A 6,000-nucleotide genomic window follows, 5' to 3' on the forward strand; every position below is an offset into this window, starting at 1 on the left:
CACTCGTCATTGCTCAAATAGTCGATGCTCCTTTACACAAATGCAAACTGTTTTTAAACACTTTTAGGAGGATGCAGTGTGGGTGGTGCGAGGTGCTGGGAAGGGGGTGGTGGTCTTGGGGGTGGGGTCTTGAAAGATTCATTCGTAATCAAGGTTTAGTTTTACTCTTACTTTGTCAGATTCAGCTTTTTTCCGGAATAAATTGTCGATTTGATTAAAGTAGCATTGTAGATTGTGCCAGCTGGCTGGATCAAACCTCACATTGCATTTCTCTTTATCAGATGTGTAGTTGCTGGTAATTGTGGAAAAATACAGTGAAAGCTGGTATGTTTGCTGCGGAGGTGTACTGTTGCTCCTCCATTTTTGTTTGTAAGCCTCTGGTGAAAATAAATCCAATCAAACAATGTAGTCAAAATCCTTAAAGCATTTACACCGATGAAAAGTTATGACCTCAGTAGCTTTGCTCCAGTGGATGTGATCCGGTACAGATAGCTTGAAAAGCAATACGTCTGGTGATTCAGCATTGAAGTGAAAGCTGGCTGTATAACCATTTGACATCGTTAAATACTGACTACTTTCCTGCTCTAAAACCTTTGCAAATCTTGACATAGTAGAATGCCTCTTTCATCGGTGCATCAGGAGAAACCACCATAGCTATGATCAAAGAATCATTAGATGTTATGCATGTAGGGAGAGATATGGTATTTGAAGGGTAAATTCAGGGTGAGTGTGTGCACACTTGTGTGACAGTATAGGTAACTCCCATTAACCAGTCTGTGGGGGGTATTCAACAGGCAATACCCTGTTGAGAGCAGTGTCACTTTTGTCCAAGATGTCTTGGACTTCTTAGAGTTTCAACTGGGCGGAAAAGCAGCCTCCCCGTCGGGGAATCGAACCCCGGTCTTCCGCGTGACAGGCAGAGATAGTGTCCACTACACTAACGAGGAACACCTGTCTTGAAAGTTGAAGGCTGCCGGCAACTGGGACTGGACTGCACCTGCCCCAGTGCAAGTTAAATGCTGACAATAGGGTGCCAGGTTAAGTGATCAAATCAACCTGTGCGATCTTGCTCTCTGATTGAGTCTTGGGGCTTGGCAGTGCTGCTTTTGTCAAACCTGTTCCATTATATTAACTAGGATCAATTTGCTGCTTTTGTCAGAGAATTCTTGGCTATGTTACAGTTGGAACTACAAAGCAACCTCCCCATCGAGTGCAAGTTAAATGCCGCAAATAGGGTGCCAGGTTAAGGGATCAAATCAACCTGTGGCATCTTGCTCTCTGATTGAGTCTTGGGGCATGGCAGTGCTGCTTTAGTCAAACCTGTTCCATTATACTAATTAGGATCAGTTTGCCGCTTTTGTCAGAGAAGTGTGAGCGATCACAGTTTTCCGATTGACAGGCAGAGATACAGTGCATTTTATTGAAGACGATCAGCTGGCTTCAAGAGTTCAGTCTGTTTCCGATTTTAACACAAAAACAGCACAATTAATTTTTTTTTTTTTTTGTAAATCAGATGATTTTCAATATGAGGTTTGGTTGAAGCAGAGACCAGCCAAAGGTAAGCAGGCTGGGTGGCACACAAACTGTGGCTAAAACACTGAAATCCACTGGGGAATTTCTCAAGGCCAGCATTTCATTTTATTGAATATAATCAGTTGGCTTCAAGCGTTCTGTCTGTTTCCTATTTTAACACAAAAACAGCACTATTCTTTTTATTTTTATAAACCAGATGATTTTTCTCTATGAAGTTTGGTTGAAACAGAGACCAGTCAAAAGCAAGCAGGTTGGGTGGCACATAAACTTTGGCTAAAACACTGAAATCCACTGGGGAATTTCTCAAGGCCAGAATTTGGGACTAGACTGCGCCTGCCCCAGTGCAAGTTAAATGCCAAAAATAGGGTGCCAGGTTCAGTGATTAAATCAAACTGTGTGGCATCTTGCTCTCTGATTGATGTCTCTTGGGGCTTGGCAGTGCTGCTTTAGTCAAACCTGTTCCATTATATTGACTAGGATCAATTTGCTGCTTTTGTCTACTACTAAACTACTACTAAACTAGTCGCAGCGGTCACGGCCCACTGCTTGTCTCTGACTTTCAACCGCAGAATGTGTGAGTCTATGTTTGCGTTATGCTGCAGTTTTGTCTTGGCTTCAGGACCTCGTGGCGCAACGGTAGCGCGTCTGACTCCAGATCAGAAGGTTGCGTGTTCAAATCACGTCGGGGTCATGCCTTTCTCTTTCATTCACATTAGTGTGCCAGGGCATTTTATGCACAGTCAAATGCGATGACTTACATGACATCGGATTTCTGCGATGGTCATGCTTTTGTTGCACAGGTAGCAGCATTTAAGATGGAAAACACACTGATCTCTGTTTATCTTATCTGCTCCGAGCACATGATTTGTACAATAAAGCAGCAGCAAGCCAAGCATTTTCTCCCCTCGGGATTGTTGAAGCATTCAGACACCAGCAGCAACCTAAAGCAGGCTTTTCACATTTCAGCCACCCACATGTACAAACGCCCAAACAGGGACTTGAACCCTGGACCCTCAGATTAAAAGTCTGATGCTCTACCGACTGAGCTATCCGGGCTCTGAGCAGCGTGTGCCTTTAGTTCCAAACGGGACAGGACTGTGAAACTGTGCGTTCAGACGTGTCCTCTGATTATTTTGATCTTTTGCTCTATAATCTTGCTGGAATATCGGAATCAGGTCTGTGTCCACGCATGTTTAAGAGGATTCCGGTGATTAAACCGATCTCGTGCTCTGGATCAGAATATGTATATCCCCTCTGGTCCTTGGCGCGTTAGACAATTTATTTATAAACCATGATGGACTTTCCGTGAATTTTGCGATATCCAACTTCATCTGCAGTATTCCAGGATGAAATCCAACGTGTCTTCTATTTCCGTTACCACTGATTTCCCATTATCTGAGACATGTAATAACACAAAGGACTTGTATGCCTGGTGAACATGTGACATTACAAGAGAAAGTTGAAGTTTGATCTTATCACATAGGCTGTCTAGTCTCTAAGTTGTGCTTCACACAAACGCGCTAAGGTGAGAATTGACAGAGAAGCTTAAAAATATTTCTTTAATAGGTTGGGTAAGGGAATCCAGTCATGTTATGTATTAAAATAGCTTCCACGGCATTATCTGAAAACGCTTCTACCAAGATGGGGGAAACTAGTCGCAGCGGTCACGGCCCACTGCTTGTCTCTGACTTTCAACCGTATGTTTTTTTGTCCTCGTCGATGGAGAAGTATGTGTGCGTCTATGTTTGCGTTATGCTGCAGTTTTGTCTTGGTTTCGGGACCTCGTGGTGTAACGGTAGTGTGTCTGACTACAAATCAGAAGGTTGCGTGTTCAAATCACGTCGGGGTCATGCCTTTCTCTTTCATACACATTAGTGTGCTAGGGCTTTTTATGCACAGTCAAATGCGATGACTTACATGCCATCAGATTTCTGCGATGGTCATGCTTTTGTTGCACAGGTAGCAGCATTTAAGATGGAAAACACACTGATCTCTGTTTATCTTATCTGCTCCGAGCACATGATTTGTACAATAAAGCAGCAGCAAGCCAAGCATTTTCTAACCTCGGGATTGTTGAAGCATTCAGACATCAGCAGCAACCTAAAGCATGCTTTTCACATTTCAGCCACCCACATGTACAAACACCCGAATCAGGTCTCTGTCCACGCATGTTTAAGAGGAATCCGGTGATTAAACTGATCTCGTGCTCTGGATCAGAATATGTATATCCCCTCCGTTCCTTGGCGCGTTAGACAATTTATTTATAAACCGTGATGGACTTTCCGTGAATTTTGCGATATCCAACTTCATCTGCAGTATTCCAGGATGAAATCCAACGTGTCTTCTATTTCCGTTACCACTGATTTTCCCTTATCTGAGACATGTAATAACACAAAGGACTTGTATGCCTGGTGAACATGTGACATTACAAGAGAAAGTTGAAGTTTGATCTCATCACATAGGCTGTCTAGTCTCTAAGTTGTGCTTCACACTCACGCGCTAAGGTGAGAATTGACAGAGAAGCTTAAAAATATTTCTTTAATAGGTCGGGTAAGGGAATCCAGTCATGTTATGTATTAAAATAGCTTCCACGGCATTCTCTGAAAAAGCTTCTACCAAGATGGGGGAAACTAGTCGCAGAGGTCACGGCCCACTGCTTGTCTCTGACTTTCAACCGCATGTTTTTTTGTCCTCGTCGATGGAGAAGAATGTGTGAGTCTATGTTTGCGTTATGCTGCAGTGTTGTATTGGTTTCGGGACCTCGTGGCGCAACGGTAGCGCGTCTGACTCCAGATCAGAAGGTTGTGTGTTCAAATCACGTCGGGGTCATGCCTTTCTCTTTCATTCACATTAGTGTGCCAGGGCTTTTTATGCACAGTCAAATGCGATGACTTACATGCCATCGGATTTCTGCGATGGTCAAGCTTTTGTTGCACAGGTAGTAGCATTTAAGATGGAAAACACACTGATCTCTGATATCTGCTCCGAGCACATGATTTGTACAATAAAGCAGCAGCAAGCCAAGCATTTTCTCCCCTCTGGATTGTTGAAGCATTCAGACATCAGCAGCAACCTAAAGCATGCTTTTCACATTTCAGCCACCCACATGTACAAACGCCCGAACAGGGACTTGAACCCTGGACCCTCAGATTAAAAGTCTGATGCTCTACCGACTGAGCTATCCGGGCTCTGATTAGCGTGCGCCTTTACAGGGTTCCCACGTGTCCTGGAAAACCTGGAAATTTATGACCAATGTTCCAGTCCTGGAAAACACATGGAAAATGAGAGAAAACATAAATTGTCCTGGAAAAAATCTTGTTGTCCTGGAAAATTATTTTATTTTTATTTACTTTATTATTTTAATTATTAAATTATTATTATAAATGTTCTTGATCATTTAAAGAACAGTTTACAACTGGTCAAAACAATTAACGTTAGCAACAGAAAGCGCTCTGTTCATGGACGCTGAGTTTTGACGGGTTTTAGTTATGCTGTTTAATCTCGCTGTGATGGATGACGCTGTCTTGTGTTGGCGGTTTCAGGTGCTAGGAATGGTTTAAGTGCTCGAATGTTTTCAAACCGAGAATTGGTATTGTCCCGCCTCCCTGTCACCCTATTGGTTGGCACATTTGTCTTTTAGGCCTATGGATTGATTCTAGCCGAACCTTAACCGGAAGGCGGGATTTCTAGCAGCAGCGTTTGCGAAAAAACACAGCCCTTTCCTCTTATCTCCAGTGTCGTGCTACTAATCAGCAGTAGTTATGCTATTAATCAGCGGGGCCTATAAGGGGCGGGTCGGCCGGCCGGCAAACCGTGTCTCCGGCAGCCCACGGCTCATTTGCGGCACAACAGGGCCAACGATCCTCTTTCCACACAGTGCGGGGGGGGGGTGTGTGTGTGTGTGTGTGTGTGTGTGTCTATGTGGCGTAATCGGTTAGTGCCAAGCCCCAAGACTCAATCAGAGAGCAAGATGCCACACAGTTTGATTTGATCACTGAACCTGGCACCCTATTTTTGGCATTTAACTTGAACTGGGGCAGGCACAGTCTAGTCCCAAATGCTGGCCTTTAGAAATTCCCCAACCTTTCCTATTTTAACACAAAAACAGCACAATTAATTTTTTTTGTAAATCAGATGATTTTCAATATGAGGTTTGGTTGAAGCAGAGTCCAGCCAAAGGCAAGCAGGCTGGGTGGCACACAAACTGTGGCTAAAACACTGAAATCCACTGGGGAATTTCTCAAGGCCAGAATTTGGGACTAGACTGCGCCTGCCCCAGTGCAAGTTAAATGCTGAAAATAGGGTGCCAGGTTCAGTGATGGTTCAATGGTCCAGGTTCAAATCAAACTGTGTGGCATCTTGCTCTCTGATTGAGTCTTGGGGCTTGGCATTGCTGCTTTAGTCAAACCTGTTCCATTTGTAACAGTCCCTGCCTGTCACAGGGTTTAACGCAGTTTTGTTAACAAT

The 6,000-nt window shown here is 43.8% G+C and overlaps 5 non-coding genes across 5 annotated transcripts; 3 read left to right on the forward strand and 2 right to left on the reverse strand.

Annotated features, from left to right (window-relative positions):
* The first annotated feature begins 2,152 nt into the window (after positions 1–2,152).
* Positions 2,153–2,224, forward strand: trnaw-cca (transfer RNA tryptophan (anticodon CCA)). Its single transcript has one exon. It is a non-coding gene; the product is annotated as a tRNA-Trp (tRNA).
* Positions 2,225–2,516: 292 nt separating this feature from the next.
* On the reverse strand, positions 2,517–2,589 carry trnak-uuu (transfer RNA lysine (anticodon UUU)). Its single transcript has one exon. It is a non-coding gene; the product is annotated as a tRNA-Lys (tRNA).
* Positions 2,590–3,311: 722 nt separating this feature from the next.
* trnac-aca (transfer RNA cysteine (anticodon ACA)) lies at positions 3,312–3,383 on the forward strand. The gene has a single exon. It is a non-coding gene; the product is annotated as a tRNA-Cys (tRNA).
* Positions 3,384–4,290: 907 nt separating this feature from the next.
* trnaw-cca (transfer RNA tryptophan (anticodon CCA)) lies at positions 4,291–4,362 on the forward strand. Its single transcript has one exon. It is a non-coding gene; the product is annotated as a tRNA-Trp (tRNA).
* A 286-nt stretch (positions 4,363–4,648) lies between these two features.
* Positions 4,649–4,721, reverse strand: trnak-uuu (transfer RNA lysine (anticodon UUU)). Its single transcript has one exon. It is a non-coding gene; the product is annotated as a tRNA-Lys (tRNA).
* Between the last annotated feature and the right edge of the window lie 1,279 nt (positions 4,722–6,000).

Source organism: Tachysurus vachellii, chromosome 7 (assembly GCF_030014155.1).
Source record: "Tachysurus vachellii isolate PV-2020 chromosome 7, HZAU_Pvac_v1, whole genome shotgun sequence".
NCBI lineage: Eukaryota > Metazoa > Chordata > Actinopteri > Siluriformes > Bagridae > Tachysurus > Tachysurus vachellii.